Here is a 20682-nt window from a genome sequence, read left to right as displayed (position 1 = left end):
CTCCTGCTCCTGGGTAGGAACGATTAATATAGTGAAAATAGCCATGCTTCCAAAACTGCTATATAGATTTAATGCAATTCCAATTGAGATCCCAGCAGCATACTTCATGGACCTTGAGAAAACAATCCAAAAATTCATTTGGAACAAGAAGAGACCCAGAATAGCAAAAGCAATTCTAGGTAACAGAGACATGGCAGGGGGTATCACAATCCCCAACCTGCAACTATACTACAAAACTACTGTGATAAAAAACAGCATGGTACTGGCAAAGAAACAGACCTGAGGACCAGTGGAACAGATTAGAAGATGCAGAAACAATGCCAGACACACTCAGCCATCTCATCTTCGATAAAGGAGCCAAACACCCTCACTGGAGGAAAGATAGCTTCTTTAATAAATGGTGCTGGAAAAATTGGGCTTCAACTTGCCAAAGATTAAAACTAGACCTATATTTCTCGCCATGCACTAAACTAAAATCAAAATGGATTAAAGATCTAAATATTAAAATAGAAACTCTGAACCAGTTGGAACAGAGGTTAGGTAAAACTCTTGAAGACATCAGTGTAGGAAATGATTTTATGAACAAAACCCCAGTTGACCATGAACTAGCACAAACAATCAACAAATGGAATCTCTTCTTATTAAAAAGCTTCTGCACAGCAAGAGAAACCACCAGCAGTGTGAAGAGACAACCCACAATGTAGGAAAAAATCTTCACCTGCTCTTCCTCAGACAAAGGTCTACTATCTCGAATCTATAAAGAACTTAAAAAGATCAGACCTCCCAAATTTAAAGACCCAATCCAAAAATGGGCATCTGAAATGAACAGACATTTCTCAGACAAAGAAGTAGAAATATCAAATAAATACATGAAAAAATGTTCACCATCACTGGTCATTCCAGAGATGCAAATGAAAACAATGCTGAGATTCCACCTCACTCCAGAAAGAATGGCTGCTATCATGAAATCAACCAATAACAAATGCTGGCAGGGCTGTGGGGAAAGAGGAACCCTGCTCCACTGCTGGTGGGAGTGTAGACTGGTGCAAGCACTGTGGAAATCAGTATGGAGATACCTCAAAGAACTAGGACTTGAAGTCCCATTTGACCCTGCTGTTCCCCTGCTGGGGATCTTCCCCAAAGAATTAAAAGAATCATACCACAGTGATATATGTATGCCCATGTTCATAGCAGCACAGTTGGTGATAGCTAAAACTTGGAAACAGCCCAAATGCCCATCAACTGGAGACTGGATCAAGAAAATATGGTTTTTTAATAAAATGGAGTACTACTCAGCCATCAAAAATGAGAAATTAGAGACATTTGTAGCTAAATGGATGCATATTGAGGCAATACTCTTAAGTGAAATAAATAGGACACACATAGATAAATACCGAATAGTTTCTCTGGTGTGAGAAACTGAAAGTGTAAATAAGGACTAAAATGTATAATAGGTAATGTGAAATAGGAAGAAAAGGGGCAAAGGGGAAGGAAGTGGGAGGGCTAGGGGAAAGGATAGAAGGGAATGGGATTAATATGAGAAAATGGAAAAATAGGAACAAAATCTTTGTAAATAGGGAGGACTGGAGGGGTTGAAGGGAGGGCTGGGGAAAGGTGAAAAATAAGAACCAAAAGAGATTATGTAAAGGTGCAAATTTCCAATGATGAATGTCATTATATTGTATACCTAAAATGTACCAATGATTAGAATGAATAATCAATAATGCAAAATAGGAAGAAAAGGTCCAAAAGGGTAGGGGTAGTGGGAGGGGCAGGGGAAAGTAAAGAAGGGAAAGGAAAAAATGATGAGAAATGGAAATAAAGTCTTTGTAAATAGGGAAGGGTGAAGGGGGTGAAGGGAGGGCTAGGAATGGGGGAAAAAAAATAACCACAACTTATTATTAGATTTCACTAGAAATAAACGTCAAAGGCAAATACTACATTCTAAATTAAAAAGTATGCAAAAATAGTCGATATAAAACGAATAAACAGATGTATGAGTGCACTTCATGGAAAGAAGAATCAACTGGTTGAAATGATAATTGCCCAGGGCCGGGGATTTAGCTCAGTGGCGCTGTTGCCTGCCTTGCATGCACAAGGTCCTCAGTTCCATCCCCAATACCACAAAGAAAGAAAGAAAGAAAGAAATGATAACTGCCCAAGTGACTCTCCGATAGTCAACATGTAAATGTGCTGCCTTCGTGACGCTCTGGGTAAACTGTTAAGTTGTTAAGTGTTTATTTGATGCAGCTGAAATTAAGAAAATGCAGTAGATTATAAAAAACAGAAATTACTCCTGAGGCTCCTAGGTGCTCTGAGCTCTGCACGCTGCTTCCCTGAGTCCTAGTGCCTCCACAGGCCACTTGGTGACACACCCAGGCCCATCTCTATTGTGGCCCTGCAGGCAGCCTTTCAGCCAAGAGCTGCTTCTGGATTAGGAAATTAGCCAACCACTGATGGGTTAAATCCTTTCTCTTTTTATGAAGGGGAGAGAAAGAGAGATCTGTCCTGTCCAGACTATGCTTAACTTTTGGCACCTTCCTGTTATCATAATGGTTCTTTGTTGGTGGCAAAAGTCTTTTCAGACCAGTGGTGCAATATCTCAACCTTGGCCACATTTTAAACACTGTTGCCAGGCCCGTGCTGACTGTACTGCAGGCTGTGGGTTGCATCAGTTTAAGTAGCCTCTGTGAGGTTAGTTTGTAGATAAAGTCTGCCTAGGGCAATATCTAATTCTGTAATAGTGTTGGGGGACAGAGTAAAGGGCTCTGGGCTGGGGTGTGCAGGCCTAGAGCCTTCCTCAGTTTACCTGCCTATAGCTACCTATTCTCCTGCTTCTGCCTGAGAAGGGTGGGAAGTGCAGAGAGCAGGACTTTTCTCTCATTCTGTTCTTTCACAGGCTCTCTTCAGCCATCACCCACTGTCCCTCCTTCCAAATAGATGGAAAAATAAAAATAAAAGTAGATGACAGTGATGCCCAGGGGATGAACAGATAGAGAACCAAACCAGACTGTGGTAAGCTCTAATAGCCAAGCATGGCTCCAAGATTTGATCAGTATTTCACAACTCCCAAGAATGTTTCTCAGATATTCTCCTCTTGGAGTCCTCAGGAGTCTGTCATGCTTTAAAAATGACCTAGACTACAAAGCTCAAAGCAGACAGAGTAAGGTTACAGTCACCTTTGGGAATCTGTGAAGTGAAAGTGTCAGGTTTAGACCATGACAAACTTGGTTCCTAATTAGAGGTATTTCCCAGACAAATTCTTAGCTTATGCTGGACCCTTCTCTTGTTTAAGAAAGGCTACCTGGACTTCTTCCTAAGATGGCAACCAGGTCACCTTTTGCAGCCAGGTCTGCCCTACAGCCTCCAGGTGCTGCTTGTTCTTTTTTTTTTTTGGTACCGGGGATTGAACTCGGAACCTTGTGCTTGCCAGGCAGGTGGCAGAACCACTGAGCTAAATCCCTGGTGCTGCTTGTTCTTTTCCAGCCTCTGGTGGGGCTCCAGAAACTCTTCTTTCCTCCCCTGGCCCTGTCACCTGACAGGTCAATCCAAGGAGTTGACCTAAAGAAGTGAGATCTGGGGCCACAGCTTCATGTCCTCTGTCCCCGGGCTCTGGCGGAAGCAGGTGCTTGGAATGCTGCCCTGGTTTCCCTTCAGAGCCAAAGCAGCCATTCTCTTGGTTGCAGGGGCACTGTCTACTGATAAGGATGGCCAGATCCTTCCCTGGAAATTGCCTTTAGCCAAAGGGAGCTGCCTCCCCCAAGGTTTTGTTTGTTGCATGACTGGAGATTGCATGCTAGGCAAGTGCTCTGCCTCTGAGCTACATCTTTAGCCACTTTTAATTTATTTTGAGATAATGTATCACTAAGTTGCCCAGGCTAGCCTCAAATTTATGATCTTCCTGGCTCAGCCTCCCTAGTAGTTGGGATTTCAGGCATGTGACACCACACCTGCTTTTCCCAAAGTCCCCCCATCCCAGGGACAGGTACATCCTATGACTGGACAGTGCAGAATATGTTGCCTCCATTCAGGACAACTCTGAATGGCCAACTCAGCATTGAAGCCCTGGTGAGATTGGCCAAGTCCTCTAGCATAGTGCACACTGCTCAACACTGCGTCAGAGCCTTCTCTCACCCCCTTGCAAGTATCATTCCTGAGCGCATACCCTTATAAACCAGTTGTGTATGAATCTCTCCCTCAAAGTCAGTTTCCCAGAGAAGCAAGGAGTGGCCAGCTCAGAGATTCTAGCATGGTCTAAATCTAAAACATTTTCACTAAATTCCCAAAGGTTACTGTAGCCTTACTCTGCTTTGAGCTTCCTGGTGTGCATCATTTTTAGAGAATGGCAGACTCGCAGAGACCCCAGGAGGAGAATATCTGAGCCTGTAGGCTTGTGTGTCCACACAAGCCAGGGATGGGCCAAGGAATAAGCCATAAGGAGAGACCCTAAATCCAGAAGGTTGGGAGGTTGGTGATGGAATGGCCCTGGAGGGAGGAGTGGACTCAGAAGAATGTCTCCCTTACTCTTTGTAGCCCTTATGAGGTCATCTCCTCCCTCTTGAAGGAAAAGAGAGAAAGAGATGTAGAGTAGTCATGGAGCACTCTGGAGAGGGTCAGCTGTTTATCAGACAGTTGACCAAACTGCAGACAGATTCTAATCCCTGTTGTCCACACAAACTTACCTCACAGTCATTGCTTCTCTCCATGTGCAGACATCCCAGGAATTAGGCAGGTAGGCTACCCACCAGCTATGTAAATGTAGTGAGGTACAAATGCAAGCATGGGCATAAGAAAACCTAGGGGGAGCTGCTGTAGACTGCATTCTTCTGTGGGAGCAGAGAGGCCTTTGGTAGGCCTGACTGCTTCCTTGCCTTGGCTCCATCCCTGGGCCCCATGACCCTGTTCTCCTTTTAGAAAGCTACAGACCCCCTGATTATGACAGGAGACAGGAATGAGGGTCTTCGTCTTACCAGTTCAATAAGGAACCAAAAGGCTAAGTTAGAAGAGACCCCAACTCACAATGACTTTCTTTTCTTTTGTTCTGGGAATCAAACTCAGGACCTTGCACTTGTGAGGCAGGTGAGGTTCACAATGGCTTTCTTACCTGGGGCTGAGCTAGAGGTGCAGCTAGTCATAAAACATGCCAATAGTTTTTTCTCGCCCCTTTCTAACCACAAAGAGGCCAGTCGAGCACAACATCACATCTCTGTCTCTCACATTCCAAGCAACTCTAGAAACCTAGAGTGTAAACTTTATAATCTCAGGCACCTCCGCAGATGGGCTAACCTTTACATAGTGCTTGGCACAGCCACTATGGAGATACCCAGCACTAATCACCAAAGCCATGCAACTCAGTATTTTTGGTGCCAAGAATCATTCTAATCCTTTTCAGAGGCTGCACCTGGGCATTCCCTGGAGTGTACCTTATGGAGAAGGGACAATGGACTCAGATATACTTCTGTGCAAATGATGAATTACCTCTAAGAAGCTAACCAAAGCCCCTTTAGTTTCTGTTTAAAAACAATTTTTAAAGGATGTACTTTATAAAAATTGCAGTTGAAGTTGGAAAATCAACACAAGGTATTAGTTTGCTCTATCAGGTGTCTTCCCCAATCCTCAGAGCAATGAACAATGAAATGTGATGTTTACAATAACATGTATAAGTGCATGATGGCGCTCCAGGTTAGCCATCAGCTTGATTTCTAACTTGTAGCATTAGCTGCTGGTTTCCTAAGTAAAGGAGGCCTCTACATTACTTAGGGTAGTAAAGTTGATTATTAGCCCAGTGGGTAATGTTGTAGAGATAGAGTGGCTTAGGAGGGAGCTGAAAATGAACACCTCAAGAACAACCCTGGGCTAACTCTAGTCAGCCGTGGTTTTTTAGAAGATGGGGAACCCATGCCACCAAGGGCTAACTCACAAGGACAAATAAAAGCCATTCTGGACCACTGCATGCAATTAAAAAGCAGCTTAACTCAATCTCTTTAGATTATGCATAGCTCTAAAATTCTGAGTATCAGTTCTGTGCATTTTTGTTTGTGCTGTTGATAGTTCTCCACAATACACTAAAAGTGTCAGAGGCTCTAGATAAAGACAGACACCTGCCAGGAGTCCATACAACAAGGGAGATACAACAAGGGACATATTCTTCTCCCTCTTACTTGCCAAGGGCAGGTGAATTTCAGCAGCAAACTGGCTCCTGCCTGTGGGGATTCCCAGTCTGTCTGTTTGATTTGAGCTCTGAAGTCAACAAAATTCCAGATAACCCTGAAATGAGATAAGAAACAAAAACTTGAAATGATTCAAAAGCCCCTGTCATCAGATGCTATCTTAGATCATTGAAAATGATTAAATGTCTCCTTCCTTCTGCATGTACATGTACATCTCTGTGTGCTTACACACACACACAAACACGTGTCCTTCTTCACCATATGTATATTTATATATTTTTTATTCTTCATCTACAAAATGATGAAAAGAAAGTCTGGCTCACTTTCACCTTTGAGATGTTTTGGGTGGGCCAAATGATATCACGCAAGCTCTCCAGAAAGATTAAGTGCTACAGAAATGGAAAACATCCCCATCAATAACCAAAATTTCATCATTTGTTATCTGATTACTCTGTATCTTGTTCTTTGTATTCAAGGAACAGAGGAGGGCTGAGCTTTAGATTCAAACTCTCAGTGATCTCTGTGTTGACAAGACCAAAGCTGGGGGAATACTGCAGGATACAGGCATGCTTTTCCTGAATGCTGACTGAGCAGTTCTCCAAACATTTACAAGTACAGGGCAGAATTCCATGCACCCTTCAAACTTTGAGCCAAAACTCAACATTAACAAAGCCAAAAGATTCATTTCTTTGACTGTGGGAGTGTTACAATCATCCTTTAAATGGCCATTCAGTTTTATGTTCAGTAAGCACTTTGATTGAGAAATACTTTTACTGAGGGGCAAAAAGTCCTTGGCTTTAAATGACAAATCATGAACGGGGCAGTGGTTCATGTCACAATCTAGACATCACATTCTCACTTGCCAAAGGTGACTCCCTGGGTGGAGCATATTATCCACAGAACTAAGGCCTGATCTAGGTGTATAGGGCTCCAGATGTATGTGTTAGGGGGAAGGGCAAAGCTGTGGGACCATTTTTTACCACTCTTCTCTACAAGATTTCTTGTGATTTATGTCATGGTAAAGTATCCTTAAGTCTACTTGCAAAAGATCCTACATGCTAGCCCACTACTCAACTATGGTAGCTAGGGGGTACTCTGCTATTCCAATAGCAAGGAGTAAAAGCTGTGGGCTTTTACACTGGTCACTGCTTTGGGCTGCTTATTATAGCTCTAGATAGAAGCATTCCCTCTCCCAGGTCTTGAATAGTCCTAAGCATGTGTACATGTTAGAAGAGCAGTGTCTCATATACCTAAACAGAAGAAATACTGCAGGAGGACTATTTCACTAGACAGTTGGAAAGATAGATCGAGAGGAGAGAGGTTGATATGTCTTCACTACCAAGAAATAGGCTTTCATGAGCCATTGAGACATCCCATCCACCAGTGTGAAAGTGGTCACATTCACTTCAGATGTCAATGTTGAAGATGTAGCTGCATCTTTGTTGCTCATCCTCAGGAAGCAGATGTAATATAACTTGAGTGTAATACAAGAAACACGGTTTGTAAACAGAGGACCTGGATTTTCATCCCAGCTCCATCACTTACCTGCTATGAACTTTGAGCAAGACCTCTCTGGTATTATTTTTTTGCCTACAGATGGGTCCAAAACCTACTTCAAAGGGTCTTAAAGTTGAACCTATGGAAATCAATGAATGTAAAAATATCCTTCAAGTTTAAAGCACTCTACATATAAAAAACAATATTGTTACTGGAGAGATTAATTTCCTGTGTCACATGACTCATCAGTGAGACAGGAAATAGAGAATGTAGCTCATAGTAATAAATATATTGCCACAGCTATAACTGGGACACTGCTCTTTTCCTTAAAAATAATAAATGAACAGAGGCTCGCCAGAATCAAAAGACAACAGTTCCTACTACCTTTTCTTCTTCAAAAGGAATTCTGGTACCATTAGTTCCTTCTCTGAAAAAGGTGGAAGATGTTCCTTATTTGTGATGATATGGAGGTGTGGTTTAGGGTATCAGGCCAGTCTCCTTCCCTTACTGGGCCCACAGCAGTCCTCAGGCTTTTTCCATTTGAGACACAGGACAGATGACACCCATAAAGCTCAGATCAGAGGTGTGTTATATACATGTACCAATCCCCATGACAAACGTAATCATTACGCACTGCAAACATGTACTAATAAAAATTTTAAAAGAAAGTATAAAAATATTGTTCAAATCACCTCTCCTCAGTTTTTTCTCCATGAATGATATGTCAGAATACAAATGAGTAATGACATTGTGTACATAGCCATGAATCCACTCTTACTTCACTCATTTTAAATCCAGAAATTTAGTTTAATTTTAAATCCACTCGTGTTATTTTAAATAAATTATTCACGAAACAACTCACAAGCAATTGATATGTGATGATGTACCTGAAATTCAAGACTGAAAATGGAAAGTGTTTTTTCTGTGAGTGAAGACAGGATTTTGTTGTATGCATCTTAGTATTTTCAATGCCTGGCACATGGTAGACACTTGATACTGACTTGAGCTGGTGGCCATAACCTGGGAAGGAGAAATTTCCCAACTCCCAACAGATGAGCTCTGAGACCATTCCAAGCCCAGTGGTGCTAGTTAGTGAATCATGACCCTTTTCGGAGCATTACAGCCATATGGGAGAGGATGAGAAATGAACTCCATAGGGGATTTTACTGTGAGTGTGAGCCAGTTTCCTTTACACCCTGGCAGTGACAGTTTTATGTAGAAGAGTTAGTTCCCAGCTTCTTGCATGTCTGCCTTTGAAGAGGGCAGCCTCTTGCCAGCAGGAAATGCCTGAGGTTTGGGCTTGGTGAGGAAGGACAAACAGTGTGCAGGTAGTACCGCTCAGGGAGTAAATGTGAAAAGCCAAAGCAGATCTTTATGAGCACTGTTCCTATGTTCTTCAAAGACACAACTTTTATCTGGGACACTGGGTGGATCTGCAGGTTCAGGGGATTCATGGATACCAAGGCTGCACCTGGCATGGGTTTTTCCTTCGAGACTGGGAAGGCCTTTCCAGGGCAGCAACTTGAGCCACACACCCCTGTGGAGAAGCCATTGGGAAGCCCTCCAGAGCCATTGGAGAATACCAGTATGTGGGAATTTTCCAAATAGTTTGTCGCAAGTGTGTTCATGGCTCTGAAAGTCAAAAGGAAAGTGGTCGTGCAGCATGTTTGAGATTAGAATGTGTGAATGAATTGCCCTGTGTCTTGATATTTTTTTCCTCCAGCTGAAAAAAAAGTGTAGGTCTGATGGGTTTAACCAAGTTTACCAAGCAAAGTAGGGCTGCAGAGGTGAAACTGCATGGCTCTTTCAGCCTTAAGGATAGCAAAATGGCTACCAGCATCTGAAAACTTTTGATGATACCAGGCCAACTCTGTGTTAGGTAGAAGTTGAAAAGGTAAAAAATTCAGAGATGTAAGCCTATCTCTTGAAAGAAGGAATTGTAGGTAGCAAATGGGAAAAGAGAGGATCCGGGAGAACCAAAATGACTGAAGGCATAAAGGAAAAACCCTTGGACCGGAAGTTCAGAGGTATGTGTTGACAGTCCTGGCTGATGCCCACCTTATGGGAGGAGTCAGTTGCAGCCAAAGGGTGGGCCTTGCAGACTGACCAATAGAGGTTTCAGCCCTGGCTCTGCTGCTTACACCTTGTAAAATGGAAGTCATTAGCACCTCAATCTTTAGTTTCAGGGGCTCCCTCACTGAGTTCTGGTGAAAATGAAATAAGATAAACTCATATGATGTTTGCCACTGTGTCTGGTGTTGTTCCTGCAGTTGTTGTGACTCTCATTATCCACTGTGACTATTTCAGTCACCACTGCTGCATCACAAACAGCATACATGTAGCAGCAAAGAAACTCAACAATTTCATTATGCTTATAGATTCTGTGGGTCAAGAATTCAGAAATAATAGAACAAGGATAGTTTGTCTCTGTTTCATGATATACATACAAGGCATTATCTGAGAGGGTTCAAAACCTTGGGTATCTCAGCTTTGGAACCTGAAATCATCTGAAGGCTGATTCACTCACACTTCTGGTGCCTGCCCTGTGAGAGACTTGAAGGCTGGGAATGCCAACCAGAGAGCCTACATGTGGCTCTCCACATGGCTTCTCCACGACATAGTGGTCTCAAGGTAGTTAGACTTCCAACATGGTGCCTGGCTCTCCTTGAACAGTTATCCCAAAAGAACCAGCTAGAAGCTGAATCACCTTTTCTGATCTAGCCTCAGAAGTTTGCTACATTCTATTGGTTAGAAATGAGACATTAAGGTCAGCTCCCTGTATTCAAAGGGAGGGCATTTCTGGATGGAAAGAGCATTAAGGAATTTGCAAGTGTGTTTTAAAACCACCATAGGGATGACAGAAAATAATAATGCCTTATGGTACAAAGTGCTGTACAAATTCAAAAGCCCATTTATTTAATCCTCACATCTTTGAGAGGTGGGCAAAACAGGTAATATAACCGCATTTTGCAGTTGCAGAAAAAACTCGGAAAGGCAAGTCACTTCATTTCCTGAGCTGCAAGGTGAAGAGTTTATAGGAGATGCCATCACTAGTCCCTTTCAGCTCTGAAATGTGGTGGTTTTCGGTTTCTTGCAGAAGGAAGCAGTTTTGAAATCTGACTTTAGTGAAGGAAACAATTTGAGCAGAACTCTACTTAGTGTTTCAGCAACTTCTGTGGCTTCCTGGGGCAAACTGAATTGCTTCCACTTAGCCAACACCTCCATTCTAGAGGGAGCTAAATTTAGATTTCTTGATCCAATGCCAAATATCAAAAGGGAGTTAAAGAATAATCTTTGCTCAATTTGGAGTACAAATTCCTTTAACAAAGACCAATTCTGGTGTCTTATGCTAAGATAAGAAAAACTCCATTTATCACATATCTTTAAAATGAACCATTTCAACCAAAGGAGGAAAAATGAAAAAAGTCAAGATAGTCTTTAAGCAAATTACTTACTAAGCAAGTAAGTGTCAAGAACGGAGACTTCTAAGAGTATAAAATTACTAAATTTGTGCAAGTTCTGTGTGCTTTACATAATACTTGTGTTCTTCATTTGATGAGTAAAAATAAAACACTTAAAATTAAACTTGTAATTTTAAATTGATTTGGGGGATGGTGTGAGGATGAGGAATTTCCTAGTTAAAAAATAAATCTCCTTTGAAAATTTAGTTCCTAATTTCAATTTTGCTAATTTGGGTTTCTGCAAATTGGATTTTCTTAAAGTTGGCCCAGCTTTTATCACAGAGCCTCCTGGTAACTGTTAGAGTGATTTTAGAAATTATTGGCCTTCCATCTTTTGAAATGTCCACTTTGAAAACTGCATTAACAGAATTAGCTCCTTTTTACCTTGTTTATAATTTATATTTTTTAAAAAATTGATGCAAAGGGGCCGGGGATTTAGCTCAGTGGTTCCACCGCCTGCCTTGCAAGTGCAAGGATCCAAGTTCAATCACCGGTACCAAAAAAAAAAAAAATTGATGGATGGAGAGGGGTAATAAGAACTTTGAAGAAAAATTGACCCAAAGTTAAAACCAAGTACATTGTTCTCTAATAATTGTGGAAGCTATGTTAAAGATTAGTACAAAATTGCCACACACACCTACACACAAATACACACACATTTTTGTTTTTATTTTGTTCCTTGTCTCACTAACATATCTTTGACACATATATAATGCCCTGTAGTTAATATAAATCATTTTGTAATTTTAATTTGAACGTTTTAAGACAAGAATTAAACTGGCTCAGGGGTGCATGAGGACCCAGTAAGATACTGATCCAGCAACTTCACTGTGTCCAGCACATGCCAGATGTCGAAGGAGAAACATAACGCATGATTTCCATCCCCTCTGGCCCCTACCTAACTGAGGATTCATATGTACACATAAGCCACAGTGAACAAGCTGGGTTCATACACAGTAACATTATGTCAAGCAAGAATATAGCTCCAGGCTGTGTAACACTGTTGTGGAATAGATAGATCAGTATATCAAGTGCTATTAGTTATGTAACACTGGCAATAGAAAGAAAAGTAAAATTGGTTCACAGAGAAATAACACCAATCCCCTGCATTTACGAAACTTTAAAAATATTTCACATTCATTGTTATATTTGTTTCTTAAAGAAGTAAGACAACATCCTTGGAGACAGCCCCAGCCAAGCTCATAATCCCTGTTTTATGAATGAGAAAATAGAGGTCAAAGAGAATAAGTGACTTTTATCTCAGGCTCTCACGAGACTCTCTGACTCCAGGTTAGATAATCTTTTCCCTACATGACACTGACCCCAAATGTGGCAGTCTTTTTGAGGGAGGGTTTTCTCAAGAGGAGACTTGAACTGGGTCTTCAAGGAGGGGAAAGTGTTGGTAATCTGAGAAGAACGGGCATTTGAGAAACCCAAGGAGCTAAACCAGAGCTAAAGGACAGACACATACAAGCAGGAGGCAGTCGGTGATCAGCCTGGCTGTACCATATGTTTCTCTTTGGGAAATAAAGTAAAGAATGGTTGAACAAATAGAGGTGGGCTGAATAGAATAGGTCTTGACCACTGGGCAGAAAATGGGACAGAACCTTTGTAACCAGAATGACATTGTGGGTTTTTTTTAACTATTAAGTTAGACTTAGTCATTGTTGGAATTCAAGGATATAAAGAAATAACCTTCAATATGGAAAAACAACTTGTCCAAAGTTAATCATCATAGCTTTATAGAACAATCACACCAACCTGCCAATAGTGATTATGTCTTATTAGGTCAGCTCGTGTTAAATTCTCTATATTCCTCTGTTTCCCAATTTTTCTACATTTAAGGGTAGAGATGTGCTTCTAGATACATAAATACTTATAAATGAACATCTCTTGAGATCATTATAACTAGTTCCCAAGGAGATACAGTATGTCCCTGACGTAATTTATTACCAATGATCAACAGTCCCTTGAGGACTGCTGGTCTTTCTGTTGTTCACATCCTTCAGAACTATTCTGATAAAGGACTTATCAGGCTATTACCTCCCCTCACCACCTCCTGCACACACACATACACATTATCTTAGTGCACAACAAACTTTCAAATTAATATCCAGCAAGTTATTTAACCACCAAAATAACACCATGTTTGTTTTTCTTTGGAAAACAAACCTGTTATTTACTATGAGTCAAAAGATGGTCATCAGGAAATTAGAATTATTAATGGCTGAGAGATCATCAGAGATAAACCAAACAAACTGTAAAAGGCCAGTCAAGCAGAGGACAGCTCCAGGATCTGCTGTAAAAGGCCAGTCAGGTCCAGGACAGTTCCTGTGCACTAGGCACTGGTGAGAGCTCAAGATGTGGTTGTCTCTCCATTCTGTCTCAGTCAGCATTTGTGAGCAACACTCATGGGAAAGGACAAAGCATTCCTTAAATAATAAATGTGGTAGGCTGAAAAATGGCTCCCTAAGATCCCTAGAACCTATTAATGTTACTTTATTGGAAAAAGGGTCCTTACAGATGCAATTAAGGATTATGAGATGAGGAAATTATCCTGGATTTTCTGGGGGCATCCTATATTTAATCATGAAGGTTTTATGAAAGGCACAAGGAAGTTTGACACCAACAGAGAAAGGTAAGGCAATGTAACCATGGGGCAGAAATTGGAATGATGTGGCTGCAAATCAAGAAATGCCAGCCGTCACTAGAAACTAGAAGAGGCAAAAGACAGATTCTACCTTAGAGCCATGATCCTGAGAAAATCTTGATTTTGTACCAGTAAAACTGATTTCAGACTTCTATCCTCCAGGGAGTAAAAGAATAAATTTTTGTTGTTTTAGGCTATCAAGTTAGTGGGAATTTGTTACAGCAGCCACAGATAACTAAGACCGTGAAAAACCGCAACATTGGAAAGATAGATTCATCTGGAGAAAAGGTATAGTGTGGAAGGAAGAACAGATGTGGTCAGGCATTAAGTGGAGGAGAGTTGGATGTCAAGGAGAATTAAGGAAGGATTCACTGGACTTGTTGCTGATTAATGACAGTAAAGGCAATGGTGCTCTGGAGCTGACTCTTCCTGGTTCACGAGTCAATTGTGTATATCTGTTCCAATTCCACATTCGGTAAAATCATGTTGGCAGCTTGAAATCAGCCATAGTAAGAGTAAACACCACAAAACCAGATTTTTCTCCCAGACAGCCAAGTGTTGAGCATTTTCAAGCTTATCACTGAGGGGAAGAAGAGGAATGGAAGGAAGATATGTTTAGAATCTAGGACTAAAAAGATAACATTGTCACTTATTCATCCCATTTTAGTAAATACATCTGGGCCATTAATAGAAATGGGAAAGTTGGAGAGGCGATCCAGTTTTAGGGATGAGTTCAAAGCAAGATTTAGATTTTCTCCTTTTATTGACTATGTTTATATTATTTTCTCCTCTCTTCCACATACCAGACCAGATATAGGGGATACAGTGACACTTTAAGACACAGATCCAGCCTTGTGGACTTTACAGCCAAGTGGAGAAGACAGAATGCTATGGTTTGGATATAGTCTGTGTCCTCCCCAAGGTTCATGTGTTAAAACTCTATTGCTCAGGGTGGCACTATTGGGAGATGTAGAACCTTTAAGAGGTGGAGCCCAGTGGGAGGTGGTGGGGTCAATTGAAGTGTGCCGCAGAAAGGGATTGTGGGCTCCCAGGTCTTTCCCTGTTCCCTAGCCTGAAATGTAATCTCGCTCCTGCTTGTGCTCCCACTACCTGCACCATGAAGTGATGCCATTGCCATGCTCTTTGGACTTTCAGGCTCTAAAACAGAGCTAAATAAGCCTCTTTTTCTTTATAAGCAGCCTGTGTCCAGTATTTTATTATAGTGATGAAAAGATGGCTTGTACACAATTATAGCAGAACTGGATAAGTGCTAATAAAGATGCACTAATGAAGATATACAGAATTGAATAAATGCACATCCCAAAGGCGATATGTGGGAAAGCAGGAATGGGGTGGGAACTTCCCAGAGGAGATGACCTTTAAACAATCTAAAGGAAGAGTAAGCATTTGCCAGGCACGGAAAGTCATGGGAGAAGAGGGAAGTATTATAAATAGCAACACAGTCAGTGACCCAAATGGGAAGAGGAAAAAGTGATTCATGGATGGGAGACTGAGAAGGACTGTGATCAAAGAGCTACTTCCCTCTAATGAAAAGCCAGAAATTAAAATCTCAACGTCACTGAGTGTGGCCAACTCAAGTCAAGCCCAGAGTGACATTAATAATCAAGGCATTGAATCTAAGGGATGGAGTCAGGCATAGTGCCAAGAGTTTCTAAAAGGTAATTCTTGGGGATAGGTGGGCAGAAATATAGATCAAGGAGATCAAGCCAGGTAGAGGAAAGGATACAACAATGAAGATGCCACCCTCTGTGAGTGGGAAATAAAGGAAGTAGCAATTAGCCAGTAGGGTGCTGAGGACCTGGGAACTGGAGTGGAATTCAGAAAACAGTGCAGAAGCCCAGACAAGTAAGCTGTCCCCAAACTGTAGGCATTCAGCTGGTTCTGCACTCCATAAAGCCAAGCAATAACTACCTACTGCTCAATCCCAGCACCTAGCACAGTGCAACATTAAATGGGCATTCAAAAAATATAGTTTGGGAAAATAAATAAGTATGTTAGGGAGGGAAGCAGGAAATGAAGATGCATGGTTCTGTCTATTCTAGGGACATTGGAGATGGGGCTCAGGGAGGCAGGCATTTCCATTCTCTAAAGATAAAGGCCTTTCAATGAACTACCAGGCTTGGCTGTCAGTTGAGACCAGAGGCACTTGATGAGTCACTACTGCTGCCAGATGGGTGAGGCAGGGATCTCCAGAATCACAGTGAGGAGCTTAAAGGTGTAAATAAATGTGGCATATGCAAGAAACACAAGCAGTTGGGCATGTCTGGAACATGGCATACTTGGAGCAGTCGTAGGAGACTGTATCTGAGTGTCATGCTAAAGGATTCAGACTTTATTCTGAAAGCAATGAAGAGATGCTGAAAGGTTTTAAACATGGATTTAAACAAGGTACAGTTTACATCTGGGAAAGACAGTGTTGGCAGCAGTGTAAATTAGTTGAAAGAAAAGACTGGCAGCAGGGGAACTCCCTAGGAAGCTGTTTTAGCAGCATAGGTAAGTGCTAATGAGACCTGAACTAATACAGTGGGGCTGCGAAATGAGAATGAGACAAAATGGAGAGATATTTAGGAGCTTTGGTCAACCATGTGGTGTTAAGATGACAGTAAAGACTGCAAATATGGTGATGTGATGTTGTTACTCCAGGGTAGAAATACAGTGGTACCTCGGTTCACAAACTTAATTTGTTCTATGATTTTAGAAAATATGGCCACATTTGGGTTTGTGCAGGAAATATGGCCATGGTTGTTTGTCACCCAATGCAGAATTTGCAAACAAAAACAAAATTTTGCCAAACACTTCTGTTTCCAAACTAAATTGTCTATAAACAAAAGCATTCGTGAACTGAGGTACCACTGTACAAGAGAAGGACCTCTGTAGAAAGCAGAGGGTAGCCCCCACACTAACCCCACAAATGCTGGGCATAGACACCACAGCTGGTGCTCTTGGACACTGACCACTGTTTTGGACTTAGCAGTATCTATTCTCACCAGAATGGAACCCAAAAGCTCATGATTTTTAAAGTGTGGCTTCCAATTCAATGATAGATTTTGAGTGCCTCTGGTTGCCAGAGCTATGATCACACGTGTGCACCTTAGCTGCAAGGGAAGCTGGAAAATAGGTATCCACAGTGTCTCTGCTTCTCCCATCTAAATCATTCTCTAACAGAAGAAGGCTGCTCAGAGGGGCTAATCAGCCATACAGAATGACAAATGTTCATTACAAATAGAAAGAGTAAGGAAAACAAAGAAGGCAAAGACCAGAACCCTGGGAAAAAAATATTTAAGGGACAAAAGGAAAGGATCAGTGAAGGAAACTAAGAAAGAAGAACCAGAACCTAAAAGGAGATTCAGAAAAGTAGAAGATATTGAGCAAGACCAAACAGCCATTGGGTTTGGCAATTTAAAGGTGGCCAGTGGCCATGGGAGAGCACTTTCAAGGGCAAGTGAGAGAAAAAGCCAGACTCTAGTGCCTCAAGAGTGTAGGAGGTAGGTTAGAGAAGATAGAATGTAGACTACTCTTCCAAGAAGTTTGACTGCAAAGGGCGAGAGAGAGAGAGAGAGAGAGAGAGAGAGAGAGAGAGAGTCGAAACTAAGGAGTGGTGCACGATGAGAGGGTGTGGACTTGGGTTTTTGAGGCTGGAGCACCTTGTTTATAGGTGTACGTGCTGAGCCAGCCCTGTGTTCCCTGAGGATGCCCACAGGCTGTGGGGAGAACAAATTTAGCAATGGCCTCTCCCTTTTTGCTTCTCCAACCAAGTTGTTCTGCTCAGCAAAAGGTATTAGTGTTCTTTTTAAGATTTTTAACTATGCAAAAAGAAGCTCTCCTTTTTTAGGGATTAAGAACATACAAAGACTCATCTTTACATCTATGGTTTGCAGTTCACTGCAAAAGCCATCTGGTAGGAGTGGAGGTAGTTGCATGGGAAAGGGCTGGGTTGGAGGCTCAACTTGAGTACAGTCTTGTTACTTCTTAGCCTGGGGCACCCTCCCAGCTCCTAGACAGGAATGGCACTTTGCCCAGGCTCCTTTGGAGTTGGTGGGTGGCCACTGCTGCTCATTTCTTCTCTGTGCCTGACCTGGGAGACTCAGCAAGATAGATGCTTTCAACATCCTCCCAACCCACATGCTTACAAAACCCATAGCTGATCCACAGACACCTTTCCCCAGATAGAGCACAAGAAAGGAATTAGAACTCTTGAATTACTTTTTAAAGTCGCAGCCAACTATATTACTCCAAAGACCTCTAACCTTTGTACTCCCACAAATGTGATATATAAGTGAATAAAAGCTTCTGTTTTCTGAAGAATTCTAAGCACTTTCACTTATATTATCACACTCCCTTAGAATGTGCCCAAGAGTAAAATTTGTTAAAAGCCTTAGTTTTCAGAAGGAGAAATCAACAAACAATGAGGAAGGCTTTAAGGCACCTCCCTCCACAGAGTTATGAATACCTGAGAGAAACACAAGAAGAATCCAGGACACTTTCCTTTGCCTATCAAGTAACAAGAGATAAGAGACTATGGATTGTGTATTTGATTGTGCTGGTGATGAGGGGAGCCAATTTAGAATTTTAAAATGGTAGGTATGTGGGAATGAGATAAATCTTCAGTCTATCGTTCTCCCAACTGACTAATTTTGATAGCTGCTAAGAGGCAGACAATTTTTTTTTGATACTGGGGATCAAACTTGGGATCTTGCACTTGAGAGGCAGGTGGTAGAACCACTGAGCTAAGTCCCCAGCCCCAGACAAAATTTAATCACTCACCTTGAATCTGTATGAAACATTTCAGCCCAAGAAGCCAACATTTGGTAATACCTGAATAATCAGAAGAGTCTATGACAAAGCAATTTTAGAAGCCACTGACCAATGGACCACATGGCTCCTCTCACAGATGCCGTTGACAATGGCTGTTTGCATGCTCAAAGGTGAAATCATCCATCATCAAAACATCCAACTCCTCAGAGGCAGGCAGCTCCCTTCTGCATGGTAAGCTGGCAGCACCTCTCTTTTCCTCCACTTATAGCCTCTTAATAAAAGCAGTAGATTAGTTGGAGATCTTGCTTCTGCCCTGCATGGTGGACTTCACCTGGGAGACTTTTCATCACCAGCTTTTTAAGAGGATCTGTTTGTGGGTAATAGAGTTGCTGTCATTCATAAGACCTGTAACCTCCAAGACCCCAGCCATCTAGCAAGGCTGTACCTGCTGGGTAGGGCAGACATGTGCATGTCTGGTTTCTAGCTATGCTACCCTGGAGATAATTAAGTTAAAAGAAATGCCTTTAGGTTTTGGCTCAGCTCAAAGTAAAATTAGAGAGGCCCTGGAAAAGGAAAGAGAAGCTGTACATTTTGGGCAAATCCCATTCATTTGTAGTTTGCTGCTTCTTTCTGACACCATGGCAGTTTGGTTCCTAAGGGAATTTCCTTGGGGTGAAGACATGAAACCCATTGCACTTGGCTGAACATCCCATTTAATGAAGGCAATAAATTATGTCACTGAGGGAGGTTTTGGAGAATGAACCAGGGAAGGAAGAACTGAGGTTTCTGCTGGTCTCAGGCTCATTCCCCCAAGGTTTCATGGGAGGTGCCCAAGAGAGAGCCTACTGGGAAGCCTCAGGTGCTTCTCACTTTCTCATGGGACGTTTTGCAAATCCAGCTTAGCTCTGCCTTGGACCAGTGCTCTGGTTCCTGTGTGTGCATTACAGGTGGTAAGCCTGCATGCTGCAATTTGCGAGATCCAAGAAGGCCCAGGATTCTCTCTTGTACTCATTATTGTTATATAAAGTGCACCTATGGGAGGGGCACCATGGTCTTCTCAATACAGCTATCTCTAAGGTAGTCTACTTTTACAATTATTAACTCATCAGAACGTGTCCTCAGGGGAGACTGGGACTAATCAGACAGCTTGCCAATCTCATACTTAACTAGCCTGACCCTCCAATTGAACTCCAATGGGAGGAAGCAATTCTGTCCCTAAGTTCTAATGTGATGCAACCCAAGACATCATGCTCTGGGTCTTGGCTTTTCCGATCTGTAAAATGGAGATATAATGCTGAACAGGCCCATTACAAGGGCAATGTGAGATCATAGGTGTGAATGCCTGGATGATCATAATGTACACTGTGGGCAGTGGGGGATTTTGCTAATCAGACTCTTCCCTGCACTATCTGTCACCTCCTGCTACACATTGCCACACCCTTCCCCAGCAACCTTTCATGTGATGTACCATTAGTGCTATTAAGCCTTAACCTGTTTTTAGGAAACAGACAACTGTAATGTAGACAGAGAGATGACACAAATGGACCAATGTATGATCCTTATACAAAGAGGCACATTAAAGAAATACCTATTCACATTATAAGCAAATAATGAAGTCAGTATTTTTAGGAGTAACTTGGGAAGAATAGGCTTGTCTGTTTGAATTAATGCTGTCCCCAAAGTCCTACAACATTTTCCAAACAAAGGAGCTAACTGGGAGAACACTACCTGTTTAAGCTGAATTAGACAAGTGCCCTGAGGAAAAGCACTTTCCCCACAGCAGGCCCATCTTTAATCAGTGAAAGGGGCCTACTGGATAAGTCTAAATGAGTTTATCTTATGGAGCTCCCAATGCAGAAGTTGTAGGTTCAAGGACGGTGGCAACTGAGTTGCAATATGTGAGCCTGATGGAGCAGCTGGGGCTGTTTATAGAGGGAGCAGCCTCTCTGTGTAGATTTATTTTTAAAATTAATTTTATTGGTACACTTTTGATATACATAATGATCACATTCATCATAGGGAATTTGTACCTGTTCATGATGTATTTTGATTCTTTCTTTCTCCATTTGCCTTCCCCTCCCTTCAACCCTTCTTCCCTTCCTTATTTACAAAAGCTTTGTTTCCATTT

The 20682-nt window shown here is 41.9% G+C and overlaps 1 long non-coding RNA gene across 2 annotated transcripts in view; it reads left to right on the top strand.

Moving 5' to 3' along the window:
• The window catches only part of LOC147827671 (uncharacterized), a 109640-nt gene that overhangs the window by 76292 nt on the left and 12666 nt on the right, over nucleotides 1–20682 (top strand). For both annotated transcript variants that reach the window (XR_015451991.1, XR_015451992.1), the window contains exon 5: nucleotides 18589–18785. This is a non-coding gene — a long non-coding RNA (uncharacterized LOC147827671). The remainder of the gene's footprint in view (nucleotides 1–18588; nucleotides 18786–20682) is intronic.

Source organism: Heterocephalus glaber, unplaced genomic scaffold (assembly GCF_053883595.1).
Source record: "Heterocephalus glaber isolate CG9 unplaced genomic scaffold, H.glaber_assembly_v1.0 deba00001442, whole genome shotgun sequence".
Lineage (NCBI taxonomy): Eukaryota > Metazoa > Chordata > Mammalia > Rodentia > Bathyergidae > Heterocephalus > Heterocephalus glaber.
The sequence above is the reverse complement of the archived record's forward strand: the minus strand, read 5'-3'. Positions and strand labels throughout refer to the sequence as shown.